We start from the raw sequence: 19,758 nt of genomic DNA on the forward strand, positions 1-19,758 counted from the left end.
TGAGCCATCAGGGAAGCCCCTACATATATATATATATACACATGTCTTTTATAATTGAGCCTACTACTCCATGGTGGTAACTGAGTTCTGTAGAAGAGCTATTTTTGATTGATGTAAGCACCTTTTCTGGCATTTAGCCATCACAGGAGCTTTCAAAGCTTCACCCAAGACACCATGCCGACGATAACCTCAAATCTAAGGAATCGAAAATAGTAGTAAACCCATCATGCTTGTCAGCCCACATTCACAGCTAAAAGGGTTTTCCTTCTTGTTTGTAATGGGATAGATTTAAGGCACTAGAGTAAAAGTTGTACCCTACTTATTACAAACCTATGCATGTGCACCCGCAAGCTTTAGAACACGGGCCCAGGTAGCACACACTGCTTCCCCACCTCCAAGGGCACAGTTCTTTATCCCATTATCAGTGCAGCTAAGCTAGGATCCTTTGACAGAACAGAGCACAAAGAACTAAGAGTCTTAAAAACTGGGTCTAACATATTATCTACAATATGACCAATTTGACTTACGAGTTGGCCCTAATCATTCATTTGTTTGAAAATACGCCTCTACCATGAACCAGGCACTTTGGTCAAGGAGAGAGCAGAAGACAAATTATCCTCTATTCACTCTCCTCAAGAAACTTACAATTGTACAAGCAATAACTTCAAATACAGTAAAGATCTTAAAAATCCATCTTTTCTAACCTTTGAAGAATTCATGTGTGTGTCTTTAGTATAACCTAAAATCTTACTCATTGTAGAAGTGAGCATTAATATTTATGTCCACACTTTGAAAATCAAAATAAAAGAGCTACGAACAGAAGCAGTGGGTTAAATGGGAAGTTTGTAAAATAGGACCACTGGGCCAAATCTCGCTTGCCCCCTCTTTGAGCAAAGTTTCACTGGAAGGCACACATGCTCATCTGTTTATGTATTACCTATGGCTGCTTTTGCACCACAACAGAAGTGGTGAATAGCTAGAACAAAGAGTAAGTTAATTAAAATTCGACCATGTGCTTATAAAACAGAATGTACTTATTTGTCTATTTTCCACTTGGGGTGCATGTGTGTGTGTGTGTCTGTATTTTTTGGCTACATTGAGTGTGCAGGCAGGATCTTAGTTCCCTGGCTAAGGTTCAAACTTGTGTCCCCTGTACTGGGAGCAGAGAGTCTTAACCACTGGACTGACAGAAAAGTCTTTGATGTGTTCTTTTAGGAAATCTATTCCTGTAGGATATTCCTAAGAGTGAATTCTTAAGGAATGTGTGCTTCCTCTCTCATACTAGGAAGAACAAAAAGCTACAGTGAATAAGTAGCATTGTAAAACATAGGTAGAGAGAATATGAATTAAAATTGGAGTGACTTTACAAGCAAAGTTTTTAAATCTCAACTTTGCCACTTCATTCACACCCATATGCGCCGAGTGTTAAATTTCTGGTGTCTGTAGTGGGGAGTAGGAAGAAAGGCTAGAGTTGAATAATTAGGACAATAATGGAGCTTATTTAACCAGTCTTTAGATATGTTTATGATGCTTTGAGAACTGCCCCAATTCCTGAATGTCCCAACTTTATCCTGAAAAGAATCTGGCAAAAAAAAAAAAAAAATTGCTTAAGATAAATTTTTGCAAAACATTTGCATGGATGGAGCTACATAGCTAACTGCCAAAGATGCTCCAATTTAATTATGCCCCGCAAGTTGGCTGGGCTTGTCTGGCATTTCATTAACAAAAAATAAACCTTACTCTTCTCCCTAAGAAAATAACATTTGTCATATTTTGGGGACAGCAAAGCTCAGTGTGCTACTTATTGGTACAAAAACTATGTATATCTAAACGTGGATAAATAAACCTGCAAAATACTTGCTCTGACATTGTAACTGACTCTTGTGACTCTTCTAAATGAATTGTGGTATTCTGTGCACGTCAATAAACTTAGCCTTTAAATTTCAGCTTTTCTGGGGGAGTAAAATGTAAGTAAGGTATGGATGCTGGGAGAGAGGTTAAAGATACTTGTATATTTGTGACTCAGGTACTGTTCAGAAGGAAAAGTAAAATTAAATTAAAGTCACAATGCATATACAAAGATATACACACACACATATATATTAAATGTTCACCTTCCTGACTTAGTTGCCAGCAGTGAGGCCAACTGCTTCTGTACTGAATTCTTATCAAAGAACATCTGAATTTAGTTGAAGGAAGGAAGTAACTAACAAGTTGTTCACAGCTACTGGTGGACTGTACAGTTCACAAAAATACAAATTAGAAAATCAGAGTTAATTCAATGACTGGCATATGCACAGGGTACTGATAAGAATAGACAGGTGGAGGGTGACAAGACATGTAAAGAGAAGGTTGTTGGAGGAGGTGACATACTTGTATTGGTGGAAGGAAGATTGGGGGGCGGGGCTGGGGAAGGGGAGTGAGAAGTGACTGAGAGGCCGAGGAGTCTGTAAAAATGAAGCAATGATGTGGTTTATATGTAGAATCTGCAGCTATTGTGTGCTTCTTGAGAGCAAAGCTTAAAACAGGAAATCATTAGAGATAAGACTTTCAAGAGGCAGGAAATAGAACATTTATGAATAGAGTTTAAGATGCGACTATTTGGGGCTTTATCCAGCATGGCAGGAAAACATGGGAGGGTTTTAAACTTGCAAGTGGCAGGTTGACTTTGGGTTGTATGGATATGATGGTGCCAAGGCTGGTGGAAGAAAAGTCATTAAACAGCACAGATGCCCAAGCAAGAGATAAACCACAGCAAGTGGTGGCAGGTCTGGCCTGCAACAGTGGTAATAAGGATGGTCAGTACAGTCAGATTTAAGAAGTATCTAGGATGGAAGGTTAGCTGGTCCTGGTAATGGGTTTGATTTGAAAAGCAACAGAGATGGGAAATGAGAAGTCAACATGACTCTGGGGTCTGTAGTTTGGGTGAATGAGTAGACAGAAGTCTTGTGGAAACAAGACTATGCAGAGAACGCAGATGGAAAAACCAGGTTACAGGAACAATGAGGAGGTTTGTTTACACATGTTTGGTTGGAGGGTTCCCAATGGACAGGGCAGACAGTTGGATATTCAAGTCTGAATTGCAGTAAGGAAATTCAAATTACATTTATAATTTCTGAGTAACCGTAAATCACGGCAGTAAATAAGAGTATAAAAGGAAAGCGTGAACGATAACCCTATATGCAAAACAGAAAAAGAGACACAGAAATACAGAACAGACTTTTGAACTCTGTGGGAGAATGTGAGGGTGGGATATTTCAAAAGAACAGCATGTATACTATCTATGGTGAAACAGATCACCAGCCCAGGTGGGATGCATGAGACAAGTGCTCGGGCCTGGTGCACTGGGAAGACCCAGAGGAATCGGGTGGAGAGGGAGGTGGGAGGGGGGATCGGGATTGGGAATACATGTAAATCCATGGCTGATTCAAAAATAAAATAAAATAAAATAAAAAAATAATAAAATATAAAAAAAAATAATAAAATAAAAGGAAAGCGTGGTAGGTGAGAAAAGTAATGGGCTGAGGATGAACCTTGGGGAAGAAAAAGAAGAGAAGGCCATGAAAGAGACAGAGAAGGAACAACAAGATGATCTGGTGGGAATGGCACCATAGAAGCCAGGGTAGTAGGGAACTTTGAGGGGGAAAGAAATTCAGAGATTCATGAAAGATCTCAAAGCCTACGGGATGTAGCAATCCAAGAATCGTTAGCGCCACTGTGAAGTTAAAGCAGGTTTAGATGCTGGGAATTGTAAAGTAGAGACAAGACAAAGAGCAAAGCACGTACAGGTCACATTTTCAAGAGGTCTGAATAAGATGGGGAGTAGAGAGATGGGAATGAAGATGGACAGGGCAAAGGAAAGGACGTTTCGGACAGGAAAAATACAGGGGTACACTTGAACAGATGACCTGAGTCATCTTAGATGCCTGAGTGCCAGCCCAGACCACAGTAAACTCAGCTGAGGCTCCATCAACGTCCGTCCCACCCCATTCCCTTTTCTCTTCCAACTGTCCTTTTTGTTCTACTACATTCACACGGAGAAACTTTCTGGAAAATCAACCCTAGTCCTGGGATTGAAGGTTCTTTAGCAAGCAAGCATGAAATAAGATAGAGGCAGATCCACAATTCTTTTATGATATTTCCTGAAGAAATCAGAGATTTTTTTTCTTAAATAATTATTGTTTTAAAAAATCTCTTTCTTAACTCCTATTTAAGCCCTGTCAGTTATTACTAGTGTGATAATACTTCATAATAATGCCTTTGTGATAGATGTGCAGGCACATTATGAGACACAGAAAATAAGATCTGCTTTGTTGGTTGATGGCAAATATACATGCTGTTGGTTTTCTACAGTTTAGAGTCTCCTACACTGGGAAAGGCCAGCACAGGATAAATAGAGGCTCATCTGGATATAAATAGAATTGAGATTCTCCTGGCTTTGTCACCACCTAGACCTGTGACCTTATGCAAGTCCTCCCTCTAAGTTCAGTCTTCATTTTAACTATGAAATAAGGCACTTAAATCTGATGGTTTCCTCATCCAGAATTTCCAGGTCAAAGAAAATTATGACCAAAACTCCCGTTACATTTTCTAAGATTTAGGAAATCACATCAAATATGTTCTGAAGTAAATCAACAGTTCCAAGGTCATTAAATTATGGCGTATATCGTGGGAGAGAAATGCCTACTGGTAAGAATTAGAAAAGAGAGTTTATACACATAGTCTTTTTTTTTTTTTTTAATGAAAAGCTCATCTGAATCATACAATATTTTTCTTTGCTTTCAAAGTCCAATATCAAGTGTTTGATGACAAATCAAAGCAGGATTGTTCCAGCCACAGTACACATGCCAGTGTCTCCAAAGGCAGAGTCAGAATGACAATTTCTGGAGACAAATGATTCGTTTCTCTTTCCGCTCTATTCACTAGAACATAACCACAGTTGAGACTCAATCTGAGGTTCAGTAATACAGAGGCTGTGCCTTTGGTTACCACACAGGCTGCAGTTTCTGTCGTGTCTCCCTAGACAATGCCGGATGAGAGGACCTCGGGGAACTCTGGTGTGTGGGAGCTGGGGAATAAAAAAATGTTTTAGCGTTCAATATGTGAGTATATGTTAATACTTCGTGATCCTGGATCTAAAATGGGATAAACCAAAGTGCAAAGAAATAGCCTTAAGTCTCTTTCTTCTTCATTCCAGAGACAGAAGGAAAAAACATGCAGCGAGTATGTTGGGTCCTCTTTCTGGAATTTATTATGTACCCTCACTCAGTCTCGCCCTACTTGTAATTTTTCCATCAAATAAGCAAAATCTTTGAACAATTTTTAATTCCTTTCTGTCCTTCACTGTTTCTGAGTGCACCTTCAGTGGTATTGGGTTTCATTAATGTTATTTTGTAAGATTATTTCCTTCAGTTCAGTTGCTCAGTCATGTCCTACTCTTTGCAACCCCATAGACTGCAGGACACCAGGCTTCCCTGTCCATCACCAACTCCCAGAGCTTGCTCAAACTCATGTCTACTAAATTTTCCCCCTTTTATTTCACATCACATCTACAGACACAGTCTAGAGCCTGGCAGTCACTTGCCTGAATTATTATGGCCTCTTTGATCTGGTCCTCTGATTTCTTAAAATTAAAACTCTTCATGTACCTTTACACGGCTTTCAAATTTCACGAACAAGCCTATGGTCAATATACAGCAGAACTGCTAGGGCTGCTTCCCTATTTTCCCTGAAGCCCATCACTTCTACTTCCTGCATAGGCAAAGTTTCATGTGGATGCTTTATTTCATAGGCTCTCCTAGCTTCACAGTCCATAGCGGCACCTCACTCTGCCCTGTCTCTTCACCCTCTCTAGTCGGCCATATTCTTCTCCAGCAAGCCATCCTGATGCCCACCCATCTACTCATTACTCTTTCATTCCTAGGCCTTCTCCCAAAGTGTGTCCCAACTTTGTGATGATGGCTTCAACTCATTCAGTCTTCTCCCCTTTTTCCCTCAGCAATTTCTGACTTTAGCCTTCTGTAAGAAGTCTATCTTTGCTGGCAATGTCTGGAAAGCAAACACACCTTCACTGTAATTTCTCAAGCACATACCACTCACTACACCATCCTTTTTTTCAACACTTAAAATTACCCTATGATCTGCATGTCCTATATGTTCATAACTTCAGTGGTATTTTCCCACTCCAAATGTATTATATCTGTATTTCCTTTATTAGACACTAAGCTCCCAAGTGCAAGTATTATATAGTTGTAAGTCAACCCTTTCTGGTACTGTGCAATCATCATTTAAAACATAACTTTAATAGTGAGAATAATCTAGAAACTAGTATGCCAATTTACCTGTTCCTCGAGGAGGACATAATGAACCACAAGCTATGTGTTCTTAGTAACCACAGAGCTCTGTCAGCTCCTCGGTGAGCTTGGAAAGCACTAAGCCTGCTTTTTTCTTTTAAACCTTACTCCCAGTCCTGTGGAGTTAATCCAACCACAGACTTGTCTTTGAAGTCAACTGGAACATCATGCATGGGTGAGCTCCAGAGAGCATACAAAAGCAAGGAAAGAAAACTGACATGTTATTCTCAACCAAAGAGACTGTGCTATTTCCGTGTTTCTACACACACCTGGGCTTCCCACAGACTTCAAGGGCCTGCAGATGAAGTAGGAGAAGAAGCTGAAGTTAGAAGTATCTTTTGAATGAGGAACGTGCAGCAGATGAAGCCACAACAGAATGAAAGCTTGAAATTTCTAGTAAATAATACTCATTTTTTTCTTTATCAAGGGTCATAAAAATCACACATATAATATTCTTCAAGGCTAGAAAACTCTTCCCTGAGAATGTCAAGCTCTTCTGGAAATGGCATCCACTCTTCCTCTGAGGCACAACAATTACCTTGTAGACGGGCATTCAATTCCAGGTAACAGCCATTTATCCAGAATCTTTACTGAGAAGGAGTTGTGCTCATCAGAATGAGAAGCACCGTCACCATCTTCAAGAAGAAAAGCATAAAGCAGCTCTCATAGCATATAGCCCTCCACGGCCACTTACAGAGCCACTCTCAAACAGCCTCGGTCCGCAACGTGGCAAAATATAAATTACAGCCTTAACACTGCTTCTCAGAGTCAAGCACTTGAAACTAAATGATATTTTTGAAAATTAACTAAATTTATTTTGTGCCTACCTTTTGATCCTGCAAGTTCTTTCCTAAAAACAAATACTACAGAAATAAAAGAACCAAAAAGAGGCCCCAGTACTTAACAACCATGTATGCTTAAGTAGGTTTTCTTTACCTCTCCAAGCTCAGTGTGGTAATTTGGAAACTGTGGATAATAATAGTACTTGCCTTATAGGCATGTGGGTATGATATCTGGAATGAGGGAAATGGCCAAGAAACACCAGTGGGTGTTATAATCCTTATTTTGCAGAGGAAGAAATGGTGTTTCAAAGATGCTAAACAATTGGTCCAAGGTTACAGCAGGTCTGGGATTGGATCTAATTTGATTTGCTTCCAAAGTCTCTACCCTTCCTGCCTCAAAGGCTGCTGCTTAACTTAGAGCCCTGAAGTGAACAAGAGGAGACATCAGCTGATAAGATCCTCTACATGCCATCCTGATGATTATTCTAGGAAGCCTGCATTCTAATACACCTTTCTTCTAAAATGTATATTCAAACACTGGAATATTAGACTCTCAGAAACTATTCAAGGTCCTCAAATCATGGAGCTCTAAACTCAAAAGTAAAAAGGACCAAAACCATGGCCAGTCAATATAGCCTAAAAAATGAACATAAACCTGAAAAATCTGATACTCATAGATTACTGGAAAGATGTGAATTCACTGCAGGTGCAAGGAAAAAGGTTCTGTGCTCCTGGACATGGACGGGACACTCTAATTTCAATTTCGCCTTTTCATATTTCCAAACGAAACATAAAATGTGGCATTTGGCCTTAGAAGCATCATCCATCAAAACACCTTGGCTACTTTATTGGGGGAAAGAACTGTATGATGATGAGCAAGCTGTGCCGAAGTTAAATTAAGTGTGAGCCTGCCAGAGATGGACCAAAGAGGCATGCCAAGCCCTGAAAGAATGAACAAGGTGAGAATGTCCGCACTCAAACGTATTTACTTTGAGAAGTGTGATGCTAAAATTACATCTGGAGAAGACAGTAAGCCATCAGGATCCAGCAAGTGAAAATGAAACTGAGAACAGTGAATCTCTAACTCAGCACAAACTTGATCTCTTTTTCCCTAGACACTTTCTTTTATTTCTTCCGGTTCACAAATTTAACCATTTTCCATATTCCTGGATGTAGAATTCTTTGACCTTCTCAAGTGTTTTTTTTTTTCATTTGTTTCATTTTTCTTCAAATGGTGTGAGCCCAAATGTATAGTTTTAGACTAGATAGACTGTCTCTAAGGCTCTAATCTTCTCTAATCTTCATGTTCCAAATTGTCCTGAGAGAAATAGAAATTCTACTGAGGAATTTTTCAACCATAACTTTACATTGCATGGAGTTCAAAAGTTTCTACTGCCAACAGCTATCAAGATGAAATACAGCTCCGAGCAGACAGCAGTGAGGGGAGTTCCTCACTTGGGCAGTGAAGGAATTTGTAAGTCACAGGGGGCGTGTCCTGTCTCTGCCCTCCTTCCCTGTTTAGACAGGTAGATGCTGAGCCTTGCTTCCCAAAGACGCCGAGAACCGAGAACTGCTGCATTCTAGACAGGGTGCTCCTGTCTGCTCTCCAAGTGGGTCTCATTAAGTGTCCTTCTGTCTGATCTGCCCCATGATGAGTGTCTATAAGTCCATCCACACACTAGGATCCCCAGGAGAAACAGCTCTTTGCTGCCTCCCCTAAACCCTTAGGACAGGACATGTGCCTTCCCCTGCTTGGCGGCTGCCACACCCTGTCCACGGGGAGTTCTGCTGGGATTGGAGTGCATTTTTTTCCTCCCCAATTCTTTCCTTTCCTGAGAAAACAGAAAAGGTCAAGGTTCTTCTCTCTATGTCTACAAGATATATACTACTCAAGATAAAAGAATCATTATTACTGGGTTTCTCAACACAGTTCTCAATGTAACTAAGGATAAACATTTCAAGGCTTGTTAAGTTTTAAAATTTTTTGACTAGTCTTTGGCTTTGGAAGATGAGAATCAATATGCAAGCAAAACTGTTGGTTTTTCTTACAATCTTAAAAATTTATATTCCAGATAGGAACTAAAATTGAACATATCCCTAAGCTCTTTGCTTAATGTTAGATTTTATTTGGAATAGTGTTTTTATTTTATTGTGGGTGAATGGGTGTAATATTTCTGTTAAGAGAGCAAAACTATGGGCAGGGCTTTAAACAACCAGGGATGCTGTTAAAGACAGCTTTGAAAAGTTTTCCATTTTAGAGATTATGTTAGCCTGTCTTCTCAAGATAGCAAGGAAGCTAAAGTATTAGAAAAAAAAAAAAACACTTCAATTTACATGTCTGTCCAAATTTCAGAAGACTATCATGAAGTGCAAATAAGGCAATGGTAAACTCTACCAATCCCCACACACATATTCTATTATAAATAATCGATTAAAGTAACGCATTTAAAAGTTTTGGACAGTTGAATTAGTTGACTAACCATGCAACACACTTGATATTTTAAAATCTTCATGAAAGGAAAATTTTTGCTGATGAAATCAATTAAAAGATGTATAATCTATTTTCAAGAAGTTAGCCTTTATCCTAAATGTTCTCATTATTGTTCTCACAACAAATAATCTGAAGCAATCTTCTGAATCCAAAAGCTATATTTGATAGTTAATACTGTTTTCCACCTGTGAGAAAATAGCTTCTCCCTTCACAGTACTGAAGCATGATAACTAGGAGTAATTTTATTATATTATCCAATTAGTTCTTTAGAGTTCTTTTTTCTCTCTCCAATTATACTATAGTTGATGAGAGAAAGATCATATTTTCTCCTTTTATAAAATCCTCTACAGTGCCTTTAGCAACACTGGTCAGACAAGATAATTAAGGGGGGAAAAACCAATTGAATAATTGAGTAAATAAATGATTTGAATTCTTCCCAAATTTATGACATAATTATGATTATTGAGTAAAAGAGAGACTGATTTAGTTAGGAAGATCATATGTTATGCCAACTTTCACTCAACCTGGAATAGGAAAAATAAAATGCCCTAAACCAGTAGAAATCTCAAACTTTAAAAATATTTTGTTTGCAGTGAAGAATCACAAATTCTTCGCCATATGTACTGATATTCCCTAATGTATTTACTTAATACATGTATTAATGTACTTAATACATGTATTAATAAATGCATTTAATGTATTTAAATAAAAATTTAAAGAGATAACTGTCTAGAGGAGGTAAAATTTTCATAAATATTAGAAATTCAATAAGCAATGAGGTGAACTGAAATGTATTGGATTGCATTGCATTGCACTGAATTTGCAGGACTAAAGTACAATGAAGACTAAACTCTGGACTCAAATCTTTCTAGCACTTTGAAAGCACTAGCCCTAAAAATTAAAAAAACACAGATCTCAGTCTTTAAGATGACACACTGCCTGTTTACACAGATAATTCCATTCTTATACCATTTTTTCTACTTGTCAAAACTATTTCCCTGGACTGCAAATAAGCACAACATCAGGTGGCTGACAAGGTATGTTTCATATTTCCATTATGCAATTATACATACCTCTTGGGTGACTTTCTTGTCACTTGCAAGTTATACTATTCTTGTTATTTTTAAAAAATTAAAATTAAAAGCTGCTAACATGAAACTATTTTTGTAAATGTCACCAAATGGAATTTCCTCTAAAGATCAACAGCATCATCACACAATATGCCTAAAAATGGAATGGTATTATTCGTGTGTCACTTAGAGCATTTTACATATTAAGTCCACAGCCAACAACGAAACAGAGGACTCAAGGAACTTTTCTAAAAAACTCTTCTGACCAAAATGAATTCTTAACTTAGCATATTTAAAAATATCTTCTCTTTGTTTGTCCACTCAGACTGATATGTAACATCCCCAAATTTACCCAGTCCAAATTCAAGAGTGATCTAAAGGTTTTACCTGAGCGGTAACAAAACAACCAGTTAACTTAGAGAAAATAAAATCTTCAAAGGATTCAACTGATTGAAACTGCATGGAGAAAACTGGGTGATTAAATATTTCCCTTCCCAACTGCATGTGGTGTGTTCTTCGGGCAAATCACAGGGACTAAATATTGTTCTCCATTGTGCACCCAGGTGGCAGCGGGATACCAACAATTACACACTGTAGCTGGGTGCCAAGGTTCATGCCTGAAATTAGTGTCAAAATGAAGGGACCGAAGAAAGTTAGGGTTAAAAGGGAGGCAAGCTCATCCTCTGCATTTTACCAACAGCAACACAGCATGAGATAAACAGATAAGCCTTTGGAACAGTTTCATATTTGGAACTCTTACTGACAGTTCAGCTGCTCCTGTCACAATACTGACTGCAGAAATGTTTCTTCTTTCTTAAAAGCAGGATAAAGCTAACAGCCTCATGGCCCAAGCTGCCCCCTCACTTATCTCAATTAGCATGTAGGGATGCCCAAAGAATGGGGCTGCTTCAGCAGAGGGCCTCCACATAAATTAGAGGGCACACATTGGCTATCGTGTTCACTGGCTCAGGATGCCACCTTTCCAACTCGCTTCACCCAAGAAAATTAGTACATGTTATGTATGTGCCAGGTATTAATAACACCTTCTTGAAGTAAGCCCTATATTCATATCTATGTCCACAGGTCATGACTCATAGTCAGTAAAACAGCTCCATGGCAGAGGTCAGATGTAGTAGTTGCTTTAAGAAATATCCCCCTGTATTTTCCTATGAAGTAAACTTCCTAACTTAAGCAGTTGTGTTTGAGAATCCATAAAAATACAGACATAAATACTTTCCTTGAGAGTTCAAGGCTACATTTTTTAATACAATTGAGTAAAGACATAAATAAGATTAACCACAAGAGCTGCTTGTTGATATAAGAGATTTGTGCTAGGATTTTGAATGTTGAATTTGAATTTTGCTAAAAAAATTCCAACAGGAAGTATTAACTAATAAAGCTTCATGTTGGTTAAGAGACTGGCTGTTTTGTGGTGGGGTGGGGGTGGGGAACAAAAGGCAGGGCCAGCAACTTCAGTATTGTGGGCCTTAATAGTGGTGAAAACATGCACAAGCAGGACACAATTGTATTTTCTCTTAGAAACATCAGAAAGTTCATTATGTGTCTCATGGATATATATTGATACAAGTGACAGTTCATTCTCAGAAGAAGCAAAAATATATGAAAGTAAAGATTATTGTGTATAGCTATATAACCCTAAACAGGATCCCCAATCCTTATTAAATATTTAAACTTCTTTGAACGCCCTGGGCTATAAATTTGGAAATATTATTTTGTTTTTCCCTGTGAGCTTTCTGTCTGTGGTCCATCTCTCCCTCCTTTGGTCTCTCTTCCCTATTTCCTCACCTCAAACGTATATTAGCCGTATGATCTATGCCTGGCACTGTAGTGGGCAGTGGGGCCTCTGCTTCCAAACCTTCCACTCTTAGCTTTTCTACTTTCTGATTTTATTGAGGATTCTCTGAATTCTTTGCCAACATGTCAGTTGGGCATATCTATAAACAGTGATGTGACTGGGACACAGGAAATATGTGAGATGTTGCCCAGCCACAAGTCACTTTACTTATTACAAATGCTACATGTCAAATGATCAGCACAGATAAAAGAATTTTAGGATTTCATTTCTAAGACAGGCTTCGTAGCAACCATGGGCTTTGACCCAGACATTGAAGGATGGGAGGCATTGAGAAAGCAGCAGAAAGTGTTTCAGGTGCAGGAATGATCGGAGAAAATGCAAGGCAAACTTTGTGGGGGCAATGAGCAGATTAACCCTCCAGTGTAGAAAATTCCTGGCTAGAAATAGACCATAATACAATTGAAAAAGAAAAAAAAAAAGACTTAAGCCAAATGGTGAGATTTCTGAAGGAGTTGGTTCTGGGGAATCCATAGATGCAAAGGAAAATAACATAATGGAAGTATCAAGGTGCTTGTGGGTATCTGTTCTAACGCAGAGGTTTGCCTGGTACAGACACTTCTGTTTTCTAAACATCTTGAGTAGCCAAGGCCATCATAAATGCTCAGTAATATTTGCCTAGCGACTAGAAGAATGAATAGAGGCTGAACGACCTGGGGTTTAAGTCATCTTGGCTGCTTACTAGCTTGGTGACGCCCAGGCAGTTACTTCTTAGAGCCTCATTTTCCTCATCTGCAAGGAGGGTCAGTGACGCCACCTTTCTCATAATGTAATGGAAAGAACAAAGGTAAAGAGCTTAGGAAATTGACAGGCAAATGGAAAAGAAACGTTAGCCACTAAGAATTAGAATTAGAGGTCCCTTAAAATAGAATCAGAGGCATTGGAAGGAAGCATAAAAAGCAATAAAACCAACTTGTTTGCTGCATCATGGGCCTGAATATCAATAAGACAGCTTATTAAAACTCACTGTGACTGTTTTGCCAATATATTCTTCTAAACTGGTATATATGCCTAGAATTTACTTTAAGCCAGCTAAAGAAGAGGCAAGAGAAATACAAGTTCCAAAATGATATGGATTGTGATGTGATTGATTGATGATGTATGAATAACTGGTGAGCCTGCTATCATCTGCAAAATCAGGCAAATAATGAATATTGAATCAATGGAGAATATTAAATTAAGAGCTACAAAGACAGTGTCTGATACAGGGTAGGCCCTGAATCAGTGTTGGTGGAATGAATGAATGAATGAATGAATATTTTCTAAATCCTTATGGAAAGATATTGGTATAATTTACTAGATACCTATCTTTCAAACTTCTAGCAAACTGAGTTTGTCTTCAAACATTTCCTAAAAATCCAATACTTTTAAAGATGTCTGTAGTAAATTATGTTAAAATTCAACTATACACCATATGTCCCTGACCATGGCAAGTCACCTTGTCTTCCTTTCTCTAAGGACACTCCCAGCCTTATGGTATATTTTAGTCTTTACTTCTGGACTGTAAACTCAATTGTCAGAAAAATGTAGGAAATTCAAGGATTTATGAATCATTATGATTAAATAATGCCAAACACCATTAAGAATACAAATAATGGCTTAGAGACATAATTAAAAATGGAAAAAGGTTCTGTTTACTATATGGTGTAAGATCATAAAGTCCAAAGCCTTTAGAAGGAATTGGGGTCACTATGAGTCTATATAGGCCATTTTTTATTAAAAAATTATAAACACCATTAAGTAAATTACAATTTTCACATTTTAAAATCTGAACAAATTTTAAATGTTTCAGTTAATTATTAGTGCTAGAGTATGAAATTCGGCTTTTTAGAAAAACTTTTATTTTCTCAAATCATCCTGATATCATTTAAACAAAAATATCTGATTGTTGGCTGTGCAAATTAAAATCTGCTGTTGGATCTCAGAGGTGATTAATCAATAGATAAAACCTTACCATGTGTCCTTGCCACCATGCTTGGATGGTAAGTTGGGGCAAACCCGTTAGCTGTCTAAAAGGCCCCCTCCCTTCCCAGTTCTTTCTCTATAATAAAATTTCCTGCTGATGGTCAGTGTAATTTGAGGTTTATCGCCTGGCAAACTATTTTGTGGAAAATAAACTCATGTAGCTGAAGGAAAGATTTTATTGAATTATACAAGTAACTTGCCACTACTGAGAAAATCCTATATCCTAAAATCAACCCCTTGAACAACATCCCAAGGCCATCTCAAATCTTTCAGCACTTTATACACAATTTCTAATAAAACAAGTTTAGTGTTTTACTTTTTTTTTTTTTTACCCCAAACTCAGACAGATACCTTCAAAGTCAATACAACTTTCTAGGTGACAGGATAATATTATACCAAAAAGACAAAACCCAAAACTATAGGAGGCAGAAAGCAGCTAAGAGGAACCAATAACCCTGCAACACTGATGTGTGGAAAGGAATATTAATTACAAGAAGAAACCAAACTTGGGGAAATTCAATAAACACATTAGAAGAGGATAATAATCTCATACTAGAGCATAACTTTATTTTCATTTTAAAAAATGTACTTATGGCATGTTAATTCAGCAATAATATTATATTCTGACTTTATTCACTACAATCAAGTTAAATTACATAATTTTTTTCTAATTAGCATTTAGAACAATGCAATTTGAAAGCTAATGGCTTTGTGTAACATACACAGAAAAACTGATTTAAGGATTTCATTTTGACTTAACATGAAATTGATCTAATGTGTCACAACTCCAGTTCTCAAAATATTTCTTTAAAAGCCATATGCTTAACTTAACTTGTGTCTACATCTCCTGAAAGAATTGAGGTGCAAAGATGTTTCTGGTAACATTAGGTGCAATCAATATGTTTATATATCTGCACTTACCTATTCGATAAAGAGATATAATAACTGTGTATTTTACACATAGTTTTTATTTATTAGCCCATTTAAAATTTTTTTAAAAATACATGATATCTGGAAGAAAAATCAAATCAATTTTGTGATAGTGGCTAGTAACAATATTTATTCCTTCTCTTTTCTCAGCCCTCCCTGACTTATATGAATGATTGTTTTTTCCTCTTTAAACCACAAACTATCATATGTAATATTTAATATTTAATATGTACCTTTAAGATACACCTAAATATTTTAAGGAAGTACCAAATTAAAATGGGAGGAATCGGGAAATACTATTTTGTCTCAAGAGTTTAGTACAATTGCTTCAGCTGAGATAAATTCATAAAGACATTTCTAAAATACTTCTACGTAAGGATAAAATGATTTCTATGTAAGAAACAATCACCAGCCAATGTTATTATCACCAGAAAATTGTAAGCTAGAATGAGCAATAAAAACATTGTATTTGAATGAGATATTAGACAATAGCTATTAAAATATTTTACTCAATTTCTATTACACCTTAAAATGAAAGTCATCAAAATGTCATTACAGGCCTGTTCCCCAGATTCTTCAGAGACTGAATTTAATCATTTCAGGAAATTGAGCGCTATTCGACATTTACTTAAATCTTTTGAAATAACAGTAAAGCAAAACACAATGTCAAATTTATAAGACATTTTATATTAAAATGTGTCCATATACACACATACATACATACATACCACATCCCGGGGAATACTTGCCTTCAGATACCTGGAATTCAATATTCCTCGTGAAATTAACCACTCATACAATGCATTACCTTCAAGAAGACCTAAGTAAGAAACCCAAGTTAAGAAGCCACAATTAAGCTTTGCAAAACCTCACTCTTATTAAAGCGCTAAAGTAGCAGTTAAGTAAAAATATCTTCAAAAATCAATTTTTCTTAAATTACCTCCACCAAAATTATTGCCTGTACAACAGAACATAGAACTTTTAATTGTTGTTCAACTAAAGAGCTAAACATTAGTTGAATTAGTCCAATTACACTAGTAAAGGCATCCTTGTGTGTATTTCCAGAAAACTAACACACTGTGAAGAATTTTTAAGCTGGAAGAGACCATCCATATCACCAAATCCTGTTTTCTCTAACCAGTTCTAGAAATAAAGTATACATAAAACAGATAAAGATTATTTTAATTGATCCTCAAAATGACCATTTTCTCTAAAATATAAAAATCTACTTATTCTCAAGGCTGAACGTAAACATACAAAGTGTCTGGCTGTTTTTTGTTAATAAAACCTAGGCAATCTTTAGCAAATGACTAACAATAAAATTCCCTAAGATAGTTTCTTCTTTAAACCTTTTATGTTTAGACCAAGGGTTTAAATTTTAAACACTCATTTAGAAAGCAGTTTTCTAATGTTACTGGTAAGAAGTACACGGAAACGGTTTGAAAATTGCACTTTAAAGAATGTTTAATTTTTACCTTTCCATTCCAGGAGGATGCCACTTCTTATGGAACCCATTTTTCCTGGAGATACTCAGTGTTGGCCGATTTAGAATAAAAACCATTAGCATAGCACTATTAAAAGAGAAAACTACACTACAAAGCCGCAATCTCTCTTGGAAGGAATCGGACGGCAGTTATAAGCCTTTCCTGATACCTTTTTGTTATCTTCATCTTATTAGCAGACCGGGTGCTCCCCGCAGCATCAATTAATCAGTTTTTAAGGAAATGGGGAAATGCACGCAGGCTCATCTGCTAAGCACGGGCTGTATACTCCACAGCCTCTTTAATCACCAAGGCTCCCTTTAACAAGGTTCTAGAATGCAAGGACGTCCGGGGCCCATTAAGTAAGCATGGAGGCAGAGCGTTCCTAGGAGCCACCAACAGTGGATACAACTTTCCCTCAAACAGCCGGCATGAAGATGAAGGCAGCCTGTCGCAGCACACCAGCCTGTCTACGCCTCGGCTCTTCCTGGCAGTTGCCAAGCGGAGGCCAACCCCGTTGTAGAAACTACTCCTGACTTCTTAGTGCCCCAGCAGAATCCTGGCATCTGAAGAAGGCCTGTTTCATAAGCAGCCCCAACTAAAGAGAAAGTAAAGAAATGGAAGGTTTACCCTCTCATCCTCCATCCACCTACAGCCGCATCATCCGAATCAGGAATGAAATGCTAACAGACAAGAAAATGAATGCCAATTTCCTCCACTTTGCTCCAAGTTTCCGAGGCCCCTCCACAATAAAAGATAGCTGAGTGTGGAGGCTGCCTTGTTCCATACCATTAACTCAGAACAAAACATATTTTTAGTGGGACAGCAGTGTTTACTTGTAAGAACTGATGAATGGTTCGCCACCATCTATCACTCGCAGACAAAGACGTTCAGCCACAATTTTGGACATAAATCAAGGTACATGCTCCTCAATAAAAAAAAAAAAAAAAAGACTGCTTAAGTCCCCAAAACCACAGAGATTGAGGTCAGACTGGCCATAGCAACCAAGAACAGGACTTGGGTCTCTAGAAGGACCTAGCAACCGATAAATGAGTTCAGATCTCTTTTCATCTCCACTGGTGTGAAAGCCAAAATTAAAAAGATTAGATCACCCTGCACCCATTACAAAAGGCGCCACAATGAAAAAGTCATTTCCAGCCTTTGAATCACATCAAATAAATAACATTCATCCCCGCTATAATGAACAACTTTCAAAGTAAATTGAATCTCCATAGCACTGCTTTCCCTGGCTGCTCAGTATTTACATAACAATATATCACAGGAAGCTCAGAATGGGGCTTGTAAATGGGGAACTCGGGATAAAAAGCATCTTTAGCCCCGATTACTGTATACTCAGACTGCTTTCCAATTCCCCTCTTTTTAAACAATGTGTTGTATCAGGAACACAAACAATGTTTTTAAATTGTGGGAAATGAAAGTTTTCGGTACATTTTCAAATGCCTGGACTCACCCATTTTGTGGGGCACCAAGAATGTAGAAATCACTTAACCTCCTAAATCCATGCCCTGGGTTCATTTTTGTGACAAAGAATTCTCATCTCTGTATACACTCGCTTCTTTGTTCGTGCCAGCAGTTTTTACCCCATCTCCTGAATTTTTTTCTATTACTTAAGATGAAAGCAATTTGCAGATTTTCTTAGCATCTGTCTCATTCATTATTTGTCATTTCCTCGAAAGTATAAGGTATTCTCCATTGTCATAACAATAATATCTGTTAAGTTTTAGTAATAACTCCACAGAAAATGTTCATCTTCCACAGTCTAATTTTGACAAAATTTCTCCAGATCATTAACAACAACAACAACAAAAATTAAGGACTAAAATCTCTAAATACTTAAGCTTCCATAAACTACTGTACAATTCAAATATTTCAAATGGAGTACATTCAAAAAAGACAGTTAAATCTATGTTAAAAATATACCCGCATAATCCTATCTTTCTGTAACAGCTCACGTAGGCATTACTATTTGAACTCCACAGGGAATCTCATTAATTTTTAAAACTCTCTGACCTCAGTACAGTTGCGTGTAAAAATAATTACAAATTAAGAATGAGAGAGCATCCTTGAATTCTACACGGCCATATGTTCTATGTTACTCAAAACATTGCTAACTATCATCAAACAGCATTTTTTCCAGATATGAATTTAAACAGCACGATAAATGTCACCAGACAGACATTAAAAAGCAACTCACCCTTCTGCCCAGCCCCGCTCACACCTCACCTCCGATGATTCTAGTAACACAAAGCTCTGAGAACACAGGTTTGCAGGCAAGTGCCAGCAGATGATACTCTCAGACAAATATTTCCCTACCGAGACTCCTGCTTTTAGCTCAATGTCTCTCTCAGCCACAAGGATGCAAAATGCCAGAATCGGGGCATAAATATTTTCTTACCTGAAACTTGTCAGAAGGACGGTCCTTGGGTCCTTGTCGTTGCTGTCAACTCTGATGCTCCCTCTCTTGCCATCGCAGAAACCGGCTCCACTGTGTTTATTGCCGTGTGCCTCAGTTACAGCTGTGGCTACTCATCTGCCTTCGTACAACCTGTGAGGGGAAATGAGAGAGAGTAAGAGAGAGGGAGGGAGTGGATGTGTGTGCGTGTGTGTGTGTGTGTGTGTGAGAGAGAGAGAGAGAGAGAGAGAGAGACTGCTGACTTGAGACTAAGAACCTGAAACCTCCGGCCAAGACAAGCCTGAATAAAAATGATCAAAGCTCTGCCCTCCATCAGGAGAGCAGACAGATATTTTTTTCTCCTCCACTGAAAAGTGGAACTGTCATTGGGGATTCTCAC

The 19,758-nt window shown here is 37.8% G+C and overlaps 1 long non-coding RNA gene across 1 annotated transcript in view; it reads right to left on the reverse strand.

Annotated features, from left to right (window-relative positions):
- The window catches only part of LOC122680324, a 31,267-nt gene extending 11,725 nt beyond the window's left edge, over positions 1 to 19,542 (reverse strand). The window contains exon 1 of the long non-coding RNA XR_006336677.1: positions 19,362 to 19,542. This is a non-coding gene — a long non-coding RNA (uncharacterized LOC122680324). The remainder of the gene's footprint in view (positions 1 to 19,361) is intronic.
- Between the last annotated feature and the right edge of the window lie 216 nt (positions 19,543 to 19,758).

The sequence above is a fragment of the Cervus elaphus genome, chromosome 22 (assembly GCF_910594005.1).
Source record: "Cervus elaphus chromosome 22, mCerEla1.1, whole genome shotgun sequence".
NCBI classification, from domain to species: Eukaryota; Metazoa; Chordata; class Mammalia; order Artiodactyla; family Cervidae; genus Cervus; species Cervus elaphus.